General features: G+C 42.7%; 2 long non-coding RNA genes across 2 annotated transcripts in view; one reads left to right on the top strand and one right to left on the bottom strand.

The window, feature by feature from the left end:
* The window catches only part of LOC133499599 (uncharacterized), an 88,741-nt gene that overhangs the window by 56,128 nt on the left and 10,549 nt on the right, over window positions 1-22,064 (bottom strand). The window lies entirely within an intron of this gene.
* On the top strand, window positions 482-21,097 carry LOC133499598 (uncharacterized). Its single transcript, XR_009794702.1, has 3 exons — window positions 482-559; window positions 20,365-20,470; window positions 20,634-21,097. It is a non-coding gene; the product is annotated as an uncharacterized LOC133499598 (long non-coding RNA).

Below are 22,064 nucleotides of genomic sequence, written 5' to 3'. Positions count from 1 at the left end.
ACACAGATGGATTATATATTTTGTGCAGATGATGTAATCTGAAGGAGGTTACTGACTGTAAGGTGGTGGTGGGGGAGAGTGTGGCTCGACAGCATAGGATGGTGGTGTGTAGGATGACTCTGGTAGTGGGTAGGACGATTAAGAAGACAAAGGTTGAGCAGAGAATCAGGTGGTGGAAGTTGAGAAAGGAAGAATGTTGTGTGGCCTTTCGAAAAGAGGTGAGACAGGCTCTAGATCAGCAGTCGGCAACCCGCGGCTCCGGAGCCTCATGCGGCTCTTTCATCCTTATAATGCGGCTCTGATTGGCTTGGGAAAATAAATTACTAAAAAAATTTTTGTATTTAATTGAAGTGCGTTTTATTTGTGTTAGTTTTTATATTATTTTAGTTCTAAATTTGAAGATTGTGATCTTGAAATATTAAAATATTAATTAAATTATTTATTATTTTTTCGTCGCTCAAAATAGACGTCACACTGCGGAAGCGGGTATACCCGCTGAAACGCCGTCTATTTTGAGCGACTTTCAAGCCCGGCAAAGCCAATGGAGAAACATGCTGCGGTAAAGAAGTAGAAGTTTTTTTTTTCTTCAGTTTAGATGTGCGGCTCCCAGTGTTTTCTTTTCCGTGGAAACCGGGTTCAAATGGCTCTTTGGTTGTCAAAGGTTGCCGACCGCTGCTCTAGATGGTCAGGAAAAGCTCCCAGAAAACTGAATTACTACTGCCAAGGTATTCAGAGAGGCAGGCAGGAGAGTACTTGGGGTGTCTTCTGGTTGGAAAGGGGAGAAGGAGACTTGGTGGTGGAACCCTAAAATACAGGAAGTCATCCAAGAAAAGAGATTAGTAAAGAAGAAGTGGCACATGGAGAGGACTGAGGAGAGGCGTAAGGAATAAATTGAGATGTGCTGTAGGGCAAAGGTAAAGGTGGTGAAGGCTTAACAAGATACACAAGATAGGCTTAAATGGAAAAAGATGACACACTGTGGCGACCCTAATGCGACAAGCCAAAGGAAAAAGAAGAAGCAATGAGGTCAATTATTTCAGGTTTGTGATTATGCATCCATTTTCTTCGCCGCTTATCCTCACAAGGGTCGGCTGGAGTGCTGTCAATCGGCAGGAGGCGGGGTACACCCTGAACTGGTTGCCAGCGAATTGCAGGGCACGTTGAGACAAACATCCACACTCACAATCACACCTAGGGGCAATTTAGAGTGTCCAATTAATGTTGCATGTTTTTAGAATGTGGGAGGAAACCGGAGTGCCCGGAGGAAAGCCACGCAGGCACGGGGAGAACATGCAAACCTCCACAGAGGCGGGTCCGGAATTGAACCCAGGATCTCAGAACTGTGCGGCCAACGCTTTACCAGCTGAGCCACCGTGCCATTTTTTTTTAGATTAATTCATGGTAAACACTTCAGAGAATATATGCATTGTTTAAACATAATCCATAAGATATACTTGTATCTTTAACTAAATATATACCTTACATAAAGTATGAATTAAACTTTTGGCAAGATTTAAGATATATCGTAGCCTTTGGAATAGATATCAAGTATTCTGTATTATTTGTTGGGTTCCAAATTAGGAATAAATAATTGAGTAGGAATGTGTCACAATGTTTGCCTCCACTTCAGGTTTACAGTTTAGTCTTGCTTTATTCAGTGATGACCACAGAGCAAATACAATTCGAACAATAGGATGAAGGCAGTTTTATAGTCCTTCAAACTTGAGCATCCTGCAGTCATTAGCATACGTTATGTTAAGATAACGAATAAATGTCTTTATCTGGGCTAATCCCAGCAGGCGTCCCAATTGTGGGTCACATTGTGGTCAGAAGAGTGGGGGCTTCTTCACCGCGGCTTGACATGCTCAAAGGAGCAATTTCTCTTTCATCATGCCAGGGGTCAGAGTTTTACTACCTCACAGAGTCAGTCATCATACTGCACTGTGCAAACTCAAATCTTGAACAACCATCTGAAAATAAACATCACGTTATAAAAACAAGACTAAAATTATCCATTCAAGTTTAAAAGGTGTCAATATGTAGATTGCTTATTTCTTACAACTGTAATGCACACAGGATGTCCTGTTGCAATAGGCAGCAACTCTTGACCTCTCAACGCTCGAAGGCCTTAGTGTGTGCGTGTGTGTGGGTGTGTGTGTGTGTGTGTGAGTTTGAGCGGGAAACGTTAAAAAGATTAGTAGCACTACAAACACAAAGTTTTATAATACAAAATGTAGAAATACTTTTGGAGTATCAACAAATTCACTATTTACATGAAGTTAGAAAAGTTGATTTCAATTTACAAAGGGGATTCGTTTACTGCATAAAAGTGTGCAGTACTGTAGTGTATATAAATCATGACATCAAAACATTGTAGTCTTTTTTTTTTAACAAAAGTATACCCAACTTAGCTCACAAAAGTGTGACTTTATGTGAGTCAGTAATTAGAACTAAAGGAGTATAGCAGACTCCTGCAAAGAGTCAATGCATGCGGTTCTGTGTGTCTTTTCTGTTGGCTGTGAAATGATTGTGAGGCCTCGACTGTGCCTGTGAACTAGCTACCATGGGAAGATATGATGATGGAAGAAATGTTGGACTTTAAGCAGCAAGCATTTTCACATTCACGAGAGCAGTTCGTTCTATATCTTGACACATTCAAAAGACATCTCAGAGCAAAAAGTTCAGTTTCATCAGGACTTTTTCAGATGCTCCTTTACGTTCCTCTGAGAAGTGCATCCTCCATCACAGGAAATTTTACAGGGAAGCTGGCAATACCAGGTTGAGTCTTTTGCATCTACTTGTGAACTTGCCTTCCTCCCAAATTCAAACTCAGATTAGGGTTGTTTATCGTATGTTGAATATCACACAAGCCTGAAAAGGCATAGCTGGTATCTCACCAGCATTACTGTCTCAATATCCCATGGTAACTTGGGATATGCCTTTCAAATATGGCTGATGCATGTCCGAGTATGTCTCTCTGACAGCTATTTCAGCCTTCAGTTGTGCCGGGATGCAGCTACGAGAGACCTCAGAAAGCAGCTTCACTGTCATGCAGCCTGTAGCTCATGGATCAAGTGGAGGCAGTAAATACTTTGCCGGGTTGCATAGAGGTCAATAGAGCTGGACATTAATGCTTCAAGAGCAACATCCCACTGACCCTGGTCACCGTTCCCATTGTGCTTGCTGCCACCTCCCACATGTGACCATTACTGCTCACACAACAACAAACATAAACATGAAGCTTGGTGGGTGATGATGGAGATATAATTCAGAAAAGAAAGCCAGAGCTATGTTTAACGCTGAACGTGTCACATTAATTAATTTTGAATCCCTAACCTTAATATAATTATTTTCAGATCATTTTGACCCAGGTATTATATTTTTTTACTATAATCAGAACCGATGCATACAACACTAACCTCTTTTTACATCACTAATTTACATTGTGAGTGACAAGAAAATTGTTTTAAGGCAAAATTAGAAACTGTTCTTCAAAGAAATAGTTTGATTCCCTCCAACACAACAGAAAAAAAAAAGACACTGACTTACACTTAGAAATAAATTATATTTTAAGCAGCGGCATGGTTGGTACATCTGCCTCACAATTTGGAGGACTGAGATTCAAATCCTGGTCTTGGCTGTGTGGCGTTTGCATATTCACCCCGTGCCTGTGTAGGATTAGTCTGGGAACTCTGGTTTCCTCCCACATCTCACAAATATGATGGATTGATTGAAGACTCTAAATTGCCCTTAGATGAGATTGTGAGTGCAAATGGTTGTTCGTTAATATGTGTCTTGCAGTTTTCTGGCAACCACTTTAGAGTGTACCCTGCCTCCAAATTGCTGAGATAAGGCTTCAGCACGTGACCGTTCCTTGTGAGGATAAAGCAGTACAGAAAATGGATGGATGAATGGATAATTTAAGCTTGAAGTACTTGATGATTTCAGCTTCATGACTAAGCTATCTTAACTTGTTTGACATTTTGGAGGAAACAAATATTATTTTGCGAATTGATTTCTCAGCAAAAGCAAAAAAGCATAAAGCTACATCGAAGAAACACAAAAGTGTTCCCACTAATAACCACCCAATTAGCTCCGGAAATGCAGACAAAATGTATTGTTGTAGTTGTCATCTCACCATCTGACCTTTCTATAGCAACTATACAAATGTGTGTTGCCTGGAAACAGCCACATGAAGGACATTACACCTCTTGTATTGACAGAGGAAGATGTTCATCATCCTTCAATGCCCCTTGTGCAAATACTGGATTTCAAAGACACATTTACGTTTCTTGGCATCACGTAAATGTATTTTCCTGTGCATGAAAGAAGATTGGAATAATTAATTTTATACATCTGAACAAAATGTTGATCAAATCTATTTTTGTTTTGCATATGTTCTATTTGAAATGAGGGCAATACATCTAAATATATTAAAAACACATGTAATAATAATTGGCCTTTACACAATCAGGATTTTTGGGGCTAATGAGCGAGATCAAAATAAAATACCAATCACTGATCCAATTGCAAGATGGAGCAATGAGTCTTTTTAAATGACCTGTTCATTTACTGTACATACTTCTGTATTTTAGATAGATAGATAGATACCCCCCCAAAAAATGGAAAGATGATTTACTTCCATTTTACTTGTTTGATTCCATTCGAAAAGATAAACTTTCACAGGTTATAGATCAGGGCTCACAATTTATATTAATTTCAAGCCTTTTTTCATATTTTGTGCTTTCAGCTAATAAAACCCATTAAATCATAAAATGAACATATCTGAATACTGGAAAGAAATCCCCATTTACCTGTCTGTTTTTTCTATATAAAGGAAATAAATTAGGGTCACATTAAATCAGGGGTCTCAAACTCAGGCAGCGTCCGGATGAGGCTGGGCCGCTGTCTCAGCGCACACGCACCCTAACCCTAACCCAATTACAATTAGAAATTTGAAAGAAAATTCAATCTTCTCAAATATCTTTAAAAAAAAAAAAAAGTTAAACACATTAAGATAAACTAGGAGGTAGGACGGTGGTGCAACTGGTTAGACCGTTGGCCTCACTGGGACTCAAATCCTGGCCCGACCTGTGTGCAGTTTGCATGTTTTCCTCGTGCCTGCCTGGATTTTCTCCGGGCACTCCGGTTTCCTCCTACATCCCCAAAAACATGCATTAATTAGAGACTCTAAATTTGCCTTAGGTGTGATTGTGAGTGCGACTGTTGTCTGTCTCTATGTGCCCTGCGGTTGGCTGGCAACCAGTTCAGTGTATCCTACCTCTGGTGCGGTGATACCTGGGATTGGCGCCAGCACCACCACGACCCTGGTGAGGATAAGCACCTTGGAAAATGAATGAATGAAAAAAGACAAACAAAGATGCTTGTGTCAACAAGTTGTGCACAGAACTAGTAGTAAAACTCTACATGACAATGCTGCTATAATTTTCAAAAAATGTCTGTGCTTGCACGTTCCCGAGAGGCATATCCCCTACCATGATTGGTTTGCTTTGCACTGTAAAAAGTGCCATTCATGTTAAACTTGAGGGCCGCAATAACAAACTTTCATATTAAGGTGGGGGCCACAAAATATTATTATACCGCGGGCCGCCAGCTTGAGACGAGCATTAAATCAATCATAATATGGCACTTTCAAATGGTATGTTATTTTTCAATACTTGGTTGGGAATCCTTTCACTTTAACCATTTCCAGTTTGGGTCGTGGCATTGCGGAAATCACCCTGTTGCGTTGCCTGGGAATGATAGAAGACCAGACTTTTTTATGCTTGCTGTCATCCATCCATCCATCCATCCAACCATTTTCTTAGCCACTTAGGGTTGCGGGAGTGCTGGAGCCTATCCCAGCAATGAAAAGGCAAGGGGCAGGGTACACTCTGAACTGGTTGCCAGCCAATTGCAGGGCACATGGAGACAGAAAACAGTCGCACTCACAATCACACCAATTTAGAGTGTCCAATGAATGCATGTTTTTGGGATGTGGGAGGAAACCAGAGTGTCTGGAGAAAACCCACGCAAGCACGGGGAGAACACGCAAACTCCACACAGGCGGGGCCAGGATTGAACCCAGGTCCACACAGGCGGGGCCAGGATTGAACCCAGGTCCTCAGTACTGTGAGACCAACACTTTACACCAGCCCCACCGTACCACCTTACTTGCTGTCAGTTCTTCAATATACCCCATAAATTCTCAATCGGGTTTGAATCTGGCAAGTTGCATGACTGGTCAGGAACTGTGATGGCATGGGCACTAAAATCAGGTTTTGGTACGTCTGGTGGTATCGGCAGGGCCCAGGTTCATCTGGAAGATTAAATCTGCATCCCCATACAGATCCTCACCAGAAGAATTGATCAAGTCCTCTAAAACATTCTGTTAGACTCACGAAAGCAGAATTCATCAACACCATCACTAGATATAGCATCCCAAATCTTGACTGTTAATATTTCACACTTGACCTCAAGCAGCTTGGATTCTGTTGTTCACCAGTCTTCCTTCAAACCCTTGGACCTTGATTCTTGAATGAAAGGCACTTTACGTTCAATAAAAGAGGACTTTGTTTCACTGGTTAACAGTCCAGTCCTTGTTCTCCTTGGCCTAGTTAAGCCACTTCCTACATTGGCTCAGTCTCAGAAGTGCCATGACCCGAGAAACCAGACAGTTCTATACCATCTCCCAGATGCAGCTGAATGTGGTAGTTTTTGAAGCTGACTCCTCATTTCCCTCTTTCTGGATCTCCTTAGCTATGAACATTTGTGGCTTAACCTATCCTTGGGATCGTGTCAATGTTGGTCTTTTGACCAGATTTCAAGTATCTAGCCTTCCCCTATATTTAACCCAACTGATGCAATTGAACCAAACTGAAACAATTTAATGACACCTGGGGAAACCTGTGTTGGTGCTTTGAGTTTAGAAGATGATTACTATGTAACACCTTTTAACTGTGTGACAAAGTTGAAAATATTTATGACCTCCAAAATTTGGGTTGATTCCTTAAAGGGTATGTTAAGTCTTCAATGCACCCTTTGCTGATATCAGAATCATAATCAGCTTTAATGGCCAAGTGTGTAAAAACACACAAGGAATTTTTCTCCGGCAGTCGGCGCTCCCTGGTACGATATTCAGAACAAACAACAAGGAACAACATAGCAACAAGAAAAAAGAACAAGAGACATTTCTGTTTGTAGGAATTAGTCCTTATAAGACGACGCAAGATATAAAATATATATAATTAAGTGTTTTTACGTCCCACATTGTGTTAAGCTTGTACAGAGTGCCTTTACTCATTCGCAGTTCTCGTGATAGACCAGTGCAATGTCAATTGTACAAAAGGAGAAGAGAAGTCATTTGTTTGAAATCTAAATCAATATTTCCCATTACAATTAATGGAAAAACAGCCGACAAAATAGCCTTTTTAAACCATTTTATTTTAGCTTTTTCTGATAATAAACTGCATAGTATAAATACATGTATAGTTTAAATACTTTATATAATGAAATAATTTAGCAAATGTATTCATTTTCTCCTTAAAATGTATGCTTTAGGAGTAGAGTAGGCTAGGCTGGGAGTGCTTTGCCGTATCTCTAGCGACTCAGGCCCCAGCCTTGTAAACTTTTTTTTTTAACAAAATTGTAGAATAACTTCAAAGAAGCAATAATGACGCTGAAGAAAAGCAAAGAAAACAGTTTTTTATTTTTACCAAAAGTAAAAAATTCACTTGTAACTCGAGTTAATGAAATCTTTGAAACAAAACAAAAATGCAGAAATGCAATGGAACAGAGCACTATTAAAGTTCACGAGAAAAAAGCAAAGCAAAACTATCAACTATCAAATCTCTTCAGAGGGGTGACTCACCCCCTGGAAGTTCTTTTCTTTTTTCAAAGAATTTATCTAGTGTCACGTCTTTGGAGCCAAGATTGGGGGTTAATAATCCTCATGAGGAAGAAAAAACTGTCAGTAAATGTAGCTACCGGGAACCGGGTTCAATATTGGCCCTGCCTGTGTGGAGTTTGCACGTTACCCCCGTGTCTACATGGGTTTTCTCCGGGCACTCTGGTTTCCTCCCCCATCCTAAAAATATGCAACATTAATTGAACACTCTAAATTGCCCCTAGATGTGATTGTGAGTGCGTCTGTTTGTCTCTATGTGCCCTGTGATTGGCTGGCAACCAGTTCAGGGTGTACCCTGCCTCTTGCCCGTTGACAGGTGGGATAGTCTCCAGCACTCCTGCACTCCAGTACTCCTTGTGAGGATACGTGGCGAGGAAAATGGATGGATGGATGTTTTATAACATTTGCACTGAATCATTATTTGGTCTTTTAATAAGAGTACTTTGAGAACACCTAAGGTTGAAATACATATTACAGTATCCTATCTGGTTTCCTTATCAATTGCAATGTCAGATTGGACTGTGTGGGTACTGTCAGTTTGGGTACTTTAATCAACCAGTTTGGAACAAGTATGGCACTATATCACAGATATCTGTGTTCCTTAATCATGAACTGTCACTTTTTCAGTCTGGCAACTTTTGGAATGTACCAAAGATGAAGATTCAGCATCTTCTGCTTACATTCTATGGGGAGTCTGAGCTCGTCAACCATGTCTAGGTTCATCCATGTTCGCGTTTGGTGCCTTTAGCAACACCGATATTTTCAGGTGTTGGAAGTGGCTGTATGGTAAGACCTAATCCAGGTTTTAACAGTTTTTTACATAAAAAACAAACATCTCTGACATGAGTCCACAAGTAAAAGAGTCCGGGGTGATATGTTCACTGCATATGACAGAGTGCTGCATATAATGTAAACTGTGACCAGAATAATTCAAAATGCTACAAAACTGAACCACACATGTGTTCACCATTTTTCCGGATTAGTTTTAGCCTCGAATCACTGAGGAATTGTCGTAAGGAATTGTTTTTTATTCGGTGTCAACAAGCGAAGCTCCAGGCTAATGCTAGTCCCACAACAGCAGGTCCCCCTGGTGTGATGTCAGAGGTGAGCCAGACGAAAGAAGGTGTTTTTCACATACGGGAGTCTAGGTCAAAGTTTGCGGACTTTAATTCATAAATACTTAGATCTTTCATTAAAAACATCAAAAAAGATATGCATTTCATGCTACAGTTGAACACATATTTTCGTCTAGATAAGATAATATACGTTCGAAAAATGACATGCCATACACTTTAATAGTATTGAATTTTTTTGAATTTCTGATATCATGCGTTTTATGAGCTGGAAGCACTAATTATGTAAAAAGAAACAAATAAATACTTATGGGCCATGAATCTATCATCTATAAAGGTTTTTTTTTAACTATATATTGTTGGGGTTTTATTTCCCTTTGCTCTCTTGCCTATAAGTGGCTCTGAAAGTTTGATACATTTAATCCTTAATATTGAATTTAAAACTTCTTTTACCAGATTTCTAACAACATTAATCAAAACTGAGTACTTCAATTATCTGTCATGGAGTAAGCTGTGAGACGAATCACTTGGCATTGTTTGAAATGCTTATGAACCTACAGTGAAGAAAATAAGTAAGCAAAGCATTTATTTGTATACCACATTTCATACACGAGGTAACTCAATGTGCTTTACATGATAAAAGGCATTTGAAAACAAAGACAAAAAACATTTAAAATGGGAAAAAATAAAAATGACAAACACGATATGAAAAAAAAAAGACAATTAAAACCGCATACAGTGCAAGTAATATGATCAAAAGGTGGATATATAAGCAAAAGAAGCGTTTTCAACCTGGATTTAAAAACATTCACACTTGGGGCTGACCTGACTTTGTTGGCAATTTATTCCATTTGTGTGCACCATAATAGCTAAATGCTGCTTCACCATGTTTGCTTTTGAATCTGTGCACTGCTATTTGACCTGAGTCAGACAATCTCAGAGCTCAACTGGGTTTGCATTCCGTAACCATTTCTTTCATGTATTCAGGACCTAAATCATTGAGTGATTTATAGGCCAGTAGCAGAACTTTAAAATCTATTGAAAAGCTGACTGGAAGCTAGTGCAAGGACTTTGGGATTGGAGTTATATGTTCTGACAGCTTTGTTTTCGTTAGAACGCGAGCTGAATGAGCTGCAGCTGTTTAATACTCTTTTTGGGCAGTCAAGTCAGAAGACCATTACAGTAGTCAAGTCTACTTGAGATAAAAGCATGGATGAGCTTTTCCTGGTCTGCTTGACACATGCAAGACTTCACTCGACATATGTTTTTCAGATGGTGGAAGGCAATTTTTGTGATTGATTTGACATGACTGTTGAAAGTCAGATCTGAATCAATCAGAGCACCAAGGTTTCGGACTTGGTCTTTGGTTTTTAAAGATAGACAGTCCAGGTGTTTACTAACAGCAATTATCTTTTCCTTATTGTCAAAAACAATTGTCTCAGTTTTGTTGAGATTTAGTTGAAGAAAATTTTGACTCATACAGTTATTTTTCTGATTTAGACAGTGGCACAATACCTCAATTGAACTTTAGTAATCTGGAGACACTATTAAATATAACTGTGTGTCATCTCCATAGCTACAGTAGTCAAAAATAAAGTTTTGAAGAATTTGACCCAAGGGTAACATATACAGGCTGAACAGGAGACGTCCAAGAACTGACCCTCGCTGAGAATGAGCATCTCCAATGGTCACAAAGTAGCTCCTTTCCTGTCAGTCGGACCTAAACAACTTAAGGATCGTTCCATTTCGTCCTACCCACGTTTCCAACCTGTTTACCAGTATATTATCAAAAGCCGCACTGAGATCCAACAAGACCAAAACTGACACCTTTCCTGAGTCAGTATTCGACCTTATATCATTTAGCACTTTGATAAGAGCAGATTCTTTGGGAGGCCCCGTAGCTCAGTGGTTAGAGCACTGCTTTGGTAAACCAGGGGTTGTGGGGCCTCCACACTCTAAGAAGGGTTGCGTCAGGAAGGGCATCCGGCGTAAAAAAAAAAAAAAAATTGTGCCAAACATATATATGCGTTCATCTGAGATGATACGCAGTGGCAACCCCAAAAGGGACAAGCCAAAAGAACAACAACATAAGAGCAGATTCTTCAGGAGATTTGAGATGGTTCCATAGCTTGGTAACATGGAATCGTCCAGTGCTCTGTATTTTAGAAGAGGCTTAACAGCAGCTACTTTGAGAGCTTTGGGAAACTCGCCAGACTGAAATGAACAATTGATTATTTGCTGAAAATCAGGTAGCACTGAGTTCACTACAGTTTTTAAAAATTCAAATGGTACTCAGTCAAGACAGCTCGTTGATGGTTTCAACTGTTTTCAGCTTTCTCGATAGTTTTTGGTCAACTGTATCAAATTCTGACAATTTAATGGAGTTTTCTCTGGGTGGCTTCATATGTGATATCATTCTATCTTTTTGCTGATTTCTGCTGACATTTGACCTGATGGATTATATTTTTTCACTAAAATAACGGGCACACTTATTGCATTTGTCAGCTGTTATGAGTTCTGGATCTATCTAATTCGTCTATCTGATTCGGGGGGGTTGTAAACTTGTTAACCATAGCAAATAGAGCACGAGTATTGCTGAGGTTCTTCGTGTTGATTTCAGAAAACTGTTGTTGTCTTGCTCTAACTAACTCTTGGTTAAAATTACAAAGACACTGTCTGTAGAGGTCATAGTCAATTTGGAGTTTAGTTTTTGTCCACTTGCATTCCGCTTTCCTACGCTCCGATTTAGATCTCTTGACCATCATTGTGCTCCCCCACAGTGTTCCTGGTCGCCTCAGGATGGTCTTAGTTTAAACAGGACCGACAGCATTCATGGCATTTGTGATTTTCCAGGTGAAATTGTCCAAAAGTTCATCAACTATCTCAGCATTCACAGTCTGTGGCACAGCCACAGTCTCCATAAACTTAGTGGGAGTACTCTCATTTATGTACCTTTTCCTAATAGATATAGAGGTTGTCTGAACTTTTGGAAAAATCTGCAATTCAAAAAATACACAAAAATGGTCAGAAATAGCCATATCCTTAATGTCAGTTGATAGAATTTCAACATCCTTAGAGATGATCAGGACTAAGATGTGACCTTGAGTGTGAGTTGGACTCTTAATCTGCTGAGAGAGGTCAAATGTGTCTAGTATTGCAGAAAGTTCTTTGGATGTTTTTTCCATGTTATTGCCAACATCAATGTTAAAGTCCCCTGTGATGACAAAATAGTTGTACTCAGTACAAATAACTGACAGCAGTTCTGAAAAATCCTCCATAAATTTTCCATTGTATCTTGGAGGTCTATAAATTATTAAAATGATACCCTTTGGGTCACCCTTAACTAAAAAAATAAAAATAAAAATAAACAGATATTAAAAAGAGCTAAAATCACCCTCTTTACATTGAAATAATTATTTAAAAATAACAGCAATACCACCACCTTTTTTCACTGTTCAACACTACTTAACTACTACTTTTTGTCAAAAACTCCAGACCATAAGTTGTAATGATGTCATTGATCAACAGTGATTTGTTACCCAGTGATCTGATATTAAACAGAGCTAGTCTCGGAGATGCCTGGAGAGAATGGTTCGATAGACTCACATTTTATCCTCACTAAGTTGGAAGTTCTACTTTTTTGGTGCCAAATCTTTTTGACCAACTTTCTGTCCCTTGTAATTACAGGGATGAAAAATGCCTGATCTCCATAGGTGTCTGAGTTATTCTGGAAAAGACCCAGTAAATATCAATCAGATTTATAGACAGTCTTCATGGGTGGAGGAGGGGCCTTTCGCATAGTGGACGGTGGTTTCAGGCGAGGGGAGATGGGAGGAAGGTCTTGCCATGATATGGGCTGGACTTCATTGTTGACAATAATCTTCATCCTATCCATCAGACCCAACATTGCATTCAGGCTGTGAGAAGGGGAGCCAACATCTACTTCGGATTGCATGGTTGTTGTAGTCATAGAGGGGAGATTCTGAGGTATGGATGGCTCCAATGGGGCAGAAGAATGTGTGGGAGATTTAAAGTGCTGGCAAATGAATCTGTGTGTACCTTGTCTCGCGTTATATCTTGTTCCTCCGATTGTTTGGGAACAAATGGATCCTTTTGTCCTTGGTTTTTGTAAACATTTTCTTTACAGAGCGGTGAATGACACACACAGTAGAAAATGTTGGCAGCTAATAACTTAACCCCTTGTCTATTTGAACAGAAACCGTCTGCTTTGCAAAGATTTTTACGCTCCCAAAAAAGGCAGAAATTGGGGAGAGGTCCACTTATAAAAACCTCAGCATCCATCCCTTGCACTTTTGTTCGGAGATCTATGAAATCTCCCTTCAGTAACTCTGATTGCTGCTTGAGAACATCCAGGGCCCCTGTGTGTATAATGACGGATTTCACAGTTGGGTGCTGATCAGTGATCTCCAGGGTTTTCTGAGAGATATCAGACGCCGTGTCATTAGTAAAAGACAGTACTTTGGTGTTATTCTCACTGCAAAAGCGTTTCCATTCTTGATGGCTCCATCACAAACTATTAATGTTTGGATACTCAATTTTATCTTGGATGATTTAATTTCATACCTTTCAGTGGTGGTGGAGGATGAGCATTCTTGGCCTGGGTCTTGTAAGAGTGCCTCAAATCTATTTGTAAGTCTGACATGAATATTTTGCACTGACACACATTCTTTTTTCTTGCTCTTTGCTGTAACAAGCAGAGAAAGTATTAGAACACCCTGCTATATTGCAGATTTCCCACTTAAAAATCATGGAGGGGTCTGAAATTTTCATTGTGGGTGCATGTCCACTGTGAGAGAGATAATCTAAAAAGAAAAATCCAGAAATCACAATGTATGATTTTTTTTTAATGATTTATTTGTGTGATACAGTTTCAAATAAGTATTTGAACACCTTCTATAAGCTAGAATTCTGACCCTCAAAGACCTGTTAGTCCGCCTTTAAAAGTCCACCTCCACTCGATGTATTATCCTGAATCAGATGCACCTTTGTGAGGTCGTTGGCTGCATAAAGACACCTGTCCACCCCATACAATCAGTAAGGCTCAAAAGTGTAACAAGGCTAAGACCAAAGAGCTGTCCAAAGACAGCAGAGACAAAATTGTAGAACTCCACATGGGTGGAAAGGGTTACGGAGAAATTGCCAAGCAGCTAGGTGAAAAAAGGTCCACTGTTGGAGCAAAAATTAGAAAAAGGAAGAAGCTAAACGAGACAGTCAATCTCAATCAGAGTGGAGCTCCTTGCAAGATATCACCTCGTGGGGTCGAAATGATCCTTAAAAAGGTGAGGAATCAGACCAGGACTACACGACAGTACTTGGTCAATGATTATGCTTAAACCACCACATGTCAAGGCCCGTCTTAAGTTTGCCAATGACCATTTGGATGATACAGAAGAGTCATGGGAGAAAGTTTTCTGGTCAGATGAGACCCAAATGGAACCTTTTGCTCATAATTCCACTAGCTAGACGAATGATGAGTTCCATCCCAAGAACACCATTCCTACTGTGAAGCATTTGGGTGGTAGCATCATGCTTTGGGGGCGTTTTTCTGCACGTGGGACAGGACGACTGCACTCTATTAAGGAGAGGATTACCGGGGCCAACTTATTGCGTGATGTTTGGGAACAACCTCTTTCCCTCAGTCAGAGCATTGAAGATGGGTCGTGGCTGGGTCTTTCAACATGACAATGACCCAAAGCACACAGCCAGGAAAACCAAGGAGTGGCTCTGTAAGAAGAATATCAAGGTTCTGGCCAGTCTGCAGACCTGAACCCAATAGAAAATCTTTGGACGGAGCTGAAACTCCGTGTTTCTCAGCGACAGCCCAGAAACCTGTCTGACCTAGACAAGATCTGTGGGGAGGAGTAGGCCAAAATCCCTCATGCAGTGTGTTCAAACCTGGTGAACAACTACAGGAAATGTTTGACCTCTGTAATTGCTTGCAAAGGTTACTGTACCAAATATTAACACAGTTTTTCTCAGACGTTCAAATACTTATTTGCAGCTGTATCACATAAATAAATCATTAAAAAAAAATCATCCATTGTGATTTCTGGATTTTTCTTTTTTGATTATCTATCTCACAGTGGACATCCACTTCCGATGAAAATTTCAGACCCCTCCATGATTTCTAAGTGGGAGAACTTGCAATATAGCAGGGTGTTCAAATACTTATTTTCTTCACTGTAGAAAGACTGAAAGGTGAGGGAATTAAATGGTTGGGGTTCTAAAAGCCTTACTTTTTGGGTTTGATTGATAAAATAGGGATTGGGAACGTGTTATCAAGTTGTATCATAGGTGTAATCACCATTTCAGAATCTATGGTGTCTTGTTTCCAACTTAAGTGTTCTCTGTCATAGTGTTCCCTCTTGGTTAACTACATATTTTGTCACCTGAATGAAAGTATGTGTTAGGTGGTGTAGCACCTGGTCACATGATCATAAAGGGACACCAATTGTTTTTACAGCTTTCCTGCTTGGTGGAAAGAAAGAGGGAAGGATTTCAGTTTCAGAATTCACAGTGACGTCGAATGACTTTGATGTTGGCTGTAAAATGGGGGTGCATCAAACCATTGGCAATATGAGGACAACGATGAGCTTGTGATCCTTACATTTTCATTAATCCTCCTGCATCTTGCTGTTTTTTACATGCAAAAATGCATGTGGGATGTACGGAAGCATATTGCATTCATTTGAATTAAAAAAAATCCTGTTTTAATAAGTAATTTTTTTTTAGGACTTTGTTTTTTTTTATTAATATTTATTTCTGTGTTTTGGACTAATTATCCCTTCCACCCCCCGGCTTTTCAGGCATTATTTTCTGTTTTTCAAACAATTTTTCCCCCAGTTTTCGCACTATGATATTTTTTTCCCAGTTTTTCTGGTAATTTTTTTTCAGTTTTTTTGACTAACTTTTTTCCCCGTTTTGGGGCTATTTTTTTCCGAGTTACCAGGACACATCGATCTCACACGACAACCTGTGAATGACAAGTGACTCTTTGCGCATTACTGCTTGCATGCCTTCAACCAACGCGTTTATCTCAATGGTTAATTTGTGATAAGTCACACAATTAGTAACACAGTATGGTACATACTCGAGCCATCACCTTATTGTGGTGGAGGAGTATGTGTGTGCGGATGATCCGAGGAGCTAAGTTATCTGGGGCTTTACGCCACTGGCATGGTCACCCATGGCTAAAAAGATCCAAGGTGAGGGACCAGACAAAGTATGACTCCAAAACCATATAATGAGTGCAAATGTTGGATCTCGGTTTCCCTTGCCCGGATACGGGTCACCGGGGCCCCACTCTGGAGCCAGGCCTGGAGGTGGGGCTTGAAGGCAAGCGCCTAGTGGCCGAGCCTGCACCCATGGGGCTCGGCCGGGCACAGCCCAAAAAGGGTAACATGGGTCCCCCATCCCAGGGGCTCACCACCTGTGAGAGCTGGGCGGTGGCCATAGGCGGGGACCATGATGATCCGATCCCTGGCTACAGAAACTAGCTCTAGGGACATGGAATGTTACCTCTTTGGCAGCAAAGGAGCCCGTTGGTGCGTGAGGTCAAGAAGTTCGGACTAGATATAGTTGGACTCTCCTCTAGACATCGCTTGTGCTCCTCTTGAAAAAGGTTGGACTCTGTTTCACTCTAGAGTTGCCCAAGGTGAGAGACACTGAGCAAGTGTGGGTAAACGTATTGCCCCCTGGCTCGGGGCCTGTACATTGGGGTTTACCCCGGTGGGTGAGAGGGTAGCCTCCCTCAACCTTCAGGTAGTGGGACGGTTCTTGACTGTTGTTTGTGCCGATATACTAAACAGCAGTTCATGGTACCCAATATTTTTGGAGACTCTCCAGCACTCCCTCTGGGGATTCCATCATTCAGCTGGGGGACTTCAATACCTACGTGGCAAATGACCGTGAGACTTGGAAGGGTGTGAAAAGGAAGGAACGCCAACCCCCCACCCCCAATCAGAACCCGATTGGTGTTCTGTTATTCGACTCATCACAGACTGTCCATAACGAACACCATGTTCAAGCATAAGGGTATCCACATGTGCACCTGGCACCAGGACACCCTAGGTCGCAGTTTGATGATCGACTTTGTAGTCATGTCATCGGAGTTGCAACCACATGTCTGGGACACTCGGGTGAAGCGGAGCTGTCAATTGATCACCACCTGGTGGCAAGTTGGCAGATTCTCCTGTCAGCAGGAATTTCAACTCCCACCTCCGAAAGAACTTTCTTCATGTTCCAGGGGTTATGGGGGACATTGAGTCCGAATGGACAATGTTCCGCGCCTCGATTGCTGAAGCGGGCGACCAGAGCTGTGGCAGTAAAGTGGTCGTTGCCTGTCGTGGCGGCAAGGCCCGAACACGTTGGTGGACACCAAGAGTGAGGGATGCTGTCAAGCTGAAGAAGGAGTCCTGAGTAAATAAGAAGGGTGACCGCAAGAAGTGTTCCAGCAATAGGGGGGAGGGGGGGTTACACTCCTCCGCCTGCGTGGTTAGGTCTGTTCAGTGTTGCTGGAGAGGAGGGTCCATTCAAATCCCAGATTCAGGTGGAACAATGTGGTTTTCGTCCTGGCCGTGGAACAGTGCACTAGCTCTACGTGCTCGGCAGGATCCTCGAGGATGCATGGGAGTTTGCCCAACCAGTCGACATGTATTTTGTGGACTTGGAGAAGGCATTCAACCGTGTCCCTCTGGGAGTGTTGTGGAGGTTCTTCGGGAGTATGGGGTACCGAACTCCAGATACAGACCGTTTGGTCCCTGTACGACCGCTGTCAGAGTTTGATGTGCATTGTCAGGAATAAGTCGAACCCGTTTCCTGTGAGAGCTGGACTCTTCCAAAGTTGCCCTGTGTCACCGATTTTGTTCATAACCTTTATGGACAGAATCTATCTGCGCACCTGAGGTGCAGAGGGTGTCCGGTTTGGTGGCCTCAATATTGCATCTCTGCTCTTTGCAGATGATGTGGTTCTGTTGGTTTCATCAAACCGTGATCTCCAACGTTCACTGGAGCCGTTCGCAGCCGAGTCTGAAGCTGCTCGGATGAGAATCAGTACCTCCAAATCTGAGACCATGGTCCTCAGTCGGAAAAGCCATTTCCAAGTGGAGGAGTTCAAGTATCTTGGGGTCTTGTTCATAAGTGAGAGAAGAATGGAGTGGGAGAACGACAGACGGATCGGTGCAGCGTCTGCAGTGATGTGGACTTTGCGTCAGTACATTGTGGTAAAGAGGGAGCTAAGTCGAAAGGCAAAGCTCTCAATTTACCAGTCGATCTACGTTCCAACTCTCACCCATGGTCATGAGCTGTGGGTCATGACCGAAAGAACAACATCCCGGATACAAGCGGCCAAAATGAGTTTCCTCTGCAGGGTGTCCGGGCTATCCCTTAGAGACAGGGTGAGAAGATCGGTCATCCGGGAGGGACTCAGTGTCGAGCCGCTGCTCCTCAGCATTGAGAGTAGCCAGATAAGGTGGCTGGGGCATCTGATCCGAATGCCTCCCAGATGCCATGCTGGTGAGCTGTTCCGGGCATGTCCCACCGGGAAGAGATCCTGGGGACAGCCCAGGAAACGCTGGAGAGACTATGTCTCTCGGCTTGCCTGGGAATGCCTCGGGATCCCTCCGGCAGGCCTGGAAGAAGTGGCTGGGGTAAGGGAAGTCTGGGTATCCCTGTTGAAACTACTTCCCCCGTGACTCGGTGAAGTGGTAGAAGATGGATGGATGGATGGATGGATGGATGGATGATACAATATTCTAAATAAGGGGTCTCAGACTCGTGGCACCGGGACGGTAGTTTGAGGCGCCCGTCTTAATATGAGAGATTAATTTAAGTACGGCCCGCAAGTGTAATATGAATGACACTTGTTGTATGGGGAGCTGAACGGACCAATCACTGTGAGGTATATGGCTCTTGAGGGCAGGACATCCGCTGAGCTTCTTGCATACGCACAACATTTGACGAGAGCTTCAGACACAGTCAAGATCAGTATGTCAAAAGCCTCACCGCCTCAACTAGCTCATGCGCTCATTTGTTTCTCTAATGAACTGGGCGGAGGAGGAGCCGCGAAGCCGCTGATTCTGATCTTCTGTCGGGCTTGCAGACGGCGGCGGCTCTGAAGAACGTAGCCGACAATACCTCACTCAGCTGCGTGCAGCGACAACGCAGTAAACCTCCCCGGCTCGACGTTGTTGTTCATTGCGTACTCCGGCAGCTCTGAACATCCCCCTAAAGCAGCATGGCTCGGCTCTACCTCACTCAGCCATGTGCGACAACAACACAGTAAAGTGCCTCGGCTCGACGGTGTTGTACATCGCGTACTGCGGTGGCTATGAACAACCCCCTAAAGCAGCATGGCACGGCTCTGTGATAACCCACCTCGGCGCCGAAAATGAGCCACACCGGCTGGCTCCGATAAGCCGCGATGGCTCATCTCTGCCGCGGAAGTGGATCGGACGGGGAGGCGGTTTGGCCATGATCGCATATCTTCTGAATATGGCTCGAAACTTTAGGGTAATATTGCCCCGGTAACTTCACTCGGTTGTGTGATGTTCTCTTCTTCGAAAAGAGCTTCCGTGTCAGAAGGGGCGTGTTTGTCTCCCAGAGCAGAGTGCACTTTGTGCTTTCATTGGAGAATGTCCGGGTGATGTCACGGACAGAGGATGCAGCCAATATGGCGAACACTTGGATGTCGTAGAATGACACTTCTGCAACTTTGTGCGTGGATGACACGCTCTCCGCTCACATTTATTTTTTTCATATAGACATTGAAGTGAATAATGTTATGTATTTTTCATTACAATATCTATTTTAGAATGTTTATAGGGATGACACTTGACCTTTAAAATGGGACTCATTGACCTGCACTGCAACTCTGAACTCAAAGTCAAGTTCAGGGAGGTGATTCGTGAAGCGGACAAGCTTGGTAAGTTTTTTGAGAGAATTGACCCCCAGCTACTCTGAACTTTCCCGAATGTTCAAGCAGACCATGTGCCTTTTTGGGAGCACATACTTGTGTGAAAAGCTCTTCTCCACCTTGAACTTCAACAAGTCCAAGTACAGGTCTAGACTTACTGATGAGCATCTTCAAGTCCTACTGAGGGTCTCAACTGCTTCCTTCCTCAAGCCAAATGTTGCTCGGCTATGTGAGAAGAAGCGCTGCCAGGTTTCTACCAGCAAGAAGTAGGCAAGAGAAGCCATGTTCAGAACAGTTCATGTTCAATTTTCCATTAATGTTCAGAAAGTTAAAGGTGAAAGAACTGTTTATTTGTCCTCGTTTATTTATTGATTTATTTTCATCTTATTTTATGTTCAAAAAGAAAGATATTTGGTAACATTGGAATGTTTTCATCAGACCTTTTCTTGTAGAAATCCTGATGCGGCCCAACCTCACCCAGACTCTGCCACCAGCAGCCCACAGTTAAATTGAGTTTGAGACACCAATCTAAATAATTTGGTTGTAGACTACATACAAGTAAGTAATAGACGAACTCCATCCCATTGACATAATTTCAGTTATGTAACAGTTATTATTGTCAGGGGCGTGACGAGGCCATTGGCCATTTATTTGCGTCCTCCACGTGGTGGCCAGCGGAGGCATCCAAGTAGAGTAACTCAACTTCTTCTATTTCACCCAGGTTTCCCCCTTCACCTTCCCCTGTCTGTATGCACTCTGCCACCCTCGTATCCATACCCACCAAGCCTGGATGGCAGCAGGTTGAGGAGGGAACTAACGATCTCCAGCCGCCTCTTGTTCATGTCACGGCAGCACCTTATCAGCTGCCTCGGTGGCACCCTCTCCCCAGCCGCCTCTCGCCCATACCTCGACGGCCCTCAACCCCGGGCCGCCTCTTAAATACGCCTCAGCAGTGCTTGACCAGCAGCTGCAGCAGCCGCCGCCTCTCGACTATGCCTCAGCGGTCCTCGACCAGCAGCCTCAGCAGCCGCCGCCTCTCAACCATGCCTCAGCGGTGCTCAACTAGGAGCCGCAACTGCCTCCGCCTCTTGACCATGCTTCGGCAGTGCTCGACCAGCAACAGCAGTCGCCGCCTCTCGACCATGCTTCTATGGTGCCCGACCAGCAGCAGCAGCCACCGCCCCTCGACCAGCACCTGCCGCCACTCGACCAAGCCTCACCGGTGCTCGACCAGCAGCAGCCGTCGCCTCTCGACCATCCATCAACGGTGTTCGACCAGCAGCAGCAGCCGCCGGCTCTTGACCACGCCTCGGCGGGGCTTCATCCGCAGCTGTTACCTGCTCCTGTTTGGTTTCTGCTTTGCCACTGGGACCCACCTCATTGAGGTCCGCCTGAGTCGCCCTGTAGGGACCCTGGTGCTTGGCGTCCTAGCCGATCTCCTGAACTGCTCAGCCAAGCTCCTCGCTTTGGGTGGCCTGGACAGCCACCAGACGGACTGGGTGGGAGTTTCTCACATTGAGCTGCTCAGTTTAGTCTTCTCCATAATTAGAATTCTTTAATGTTATTGTGTATGAATAAGCAGTCAAGGCTTTCATCACACAAGAACCCAACGCAAATGACTTTTGGTGATGATTGATGTGAGCACATTAAAATGTTTGATGACAAGTTCACAAATGATTACACATACAGATGATGCCGTTTCCTGACATTTTTTCACCACCATTCACCCACCATTGCAATGGCTACATCCTCAATCCCTCGCCTCTGCCAAGATGATGGGCTGTAGGAATTTTTAAGGAACAGAGGTGCTTATGAGGAGAGTATTCAGAAAATCAAGCAAGATTGTCTAAGTAACGAGAATTTATTCCTGCTGGTGTATTGATTTTAAAATGATTTCTTCATACGTTACATTCACTACATACATTACGTTCAAATGAATATATGATTATATATTTACCTGTACATTTTAGACCAAGGGTGTCAAACGCTCAGCCTGTGGGCTAAAACTTGACCACCAAGCAGCTACATTTGGGCCCGCAGGGTGAATTTTAAATTAAAAAAAAATACAGAAACATTGTGGCGGTAGGGATAATTTTGAGAATAATATTGCTCATCTAAAAAAATGAATGGTAATTTGCTAAGCCTCCATTAT

This window comes from Syngnathoides biaculeatus, chromosome 4 (genome assembly GCF_019802595.1).
Source record: "Syngnathoides biaculeatus isolate LvHL_M chromosome 4, ASM1980259v1, whole genome shotgun sequence".
NCBI classification, from domain to species: domain Eukaryota; kingdom Metazoa; phylum Chordata; class Actinopteri; order Syngnathiformes; family Syngnathidae; genus Syngnathoides; species Syngnathoides biaculeatus.
Note: the sequence above shows the minus strand (reverse complement) of the source record. Positions and strands in the feature narration are given on the sequence as shown.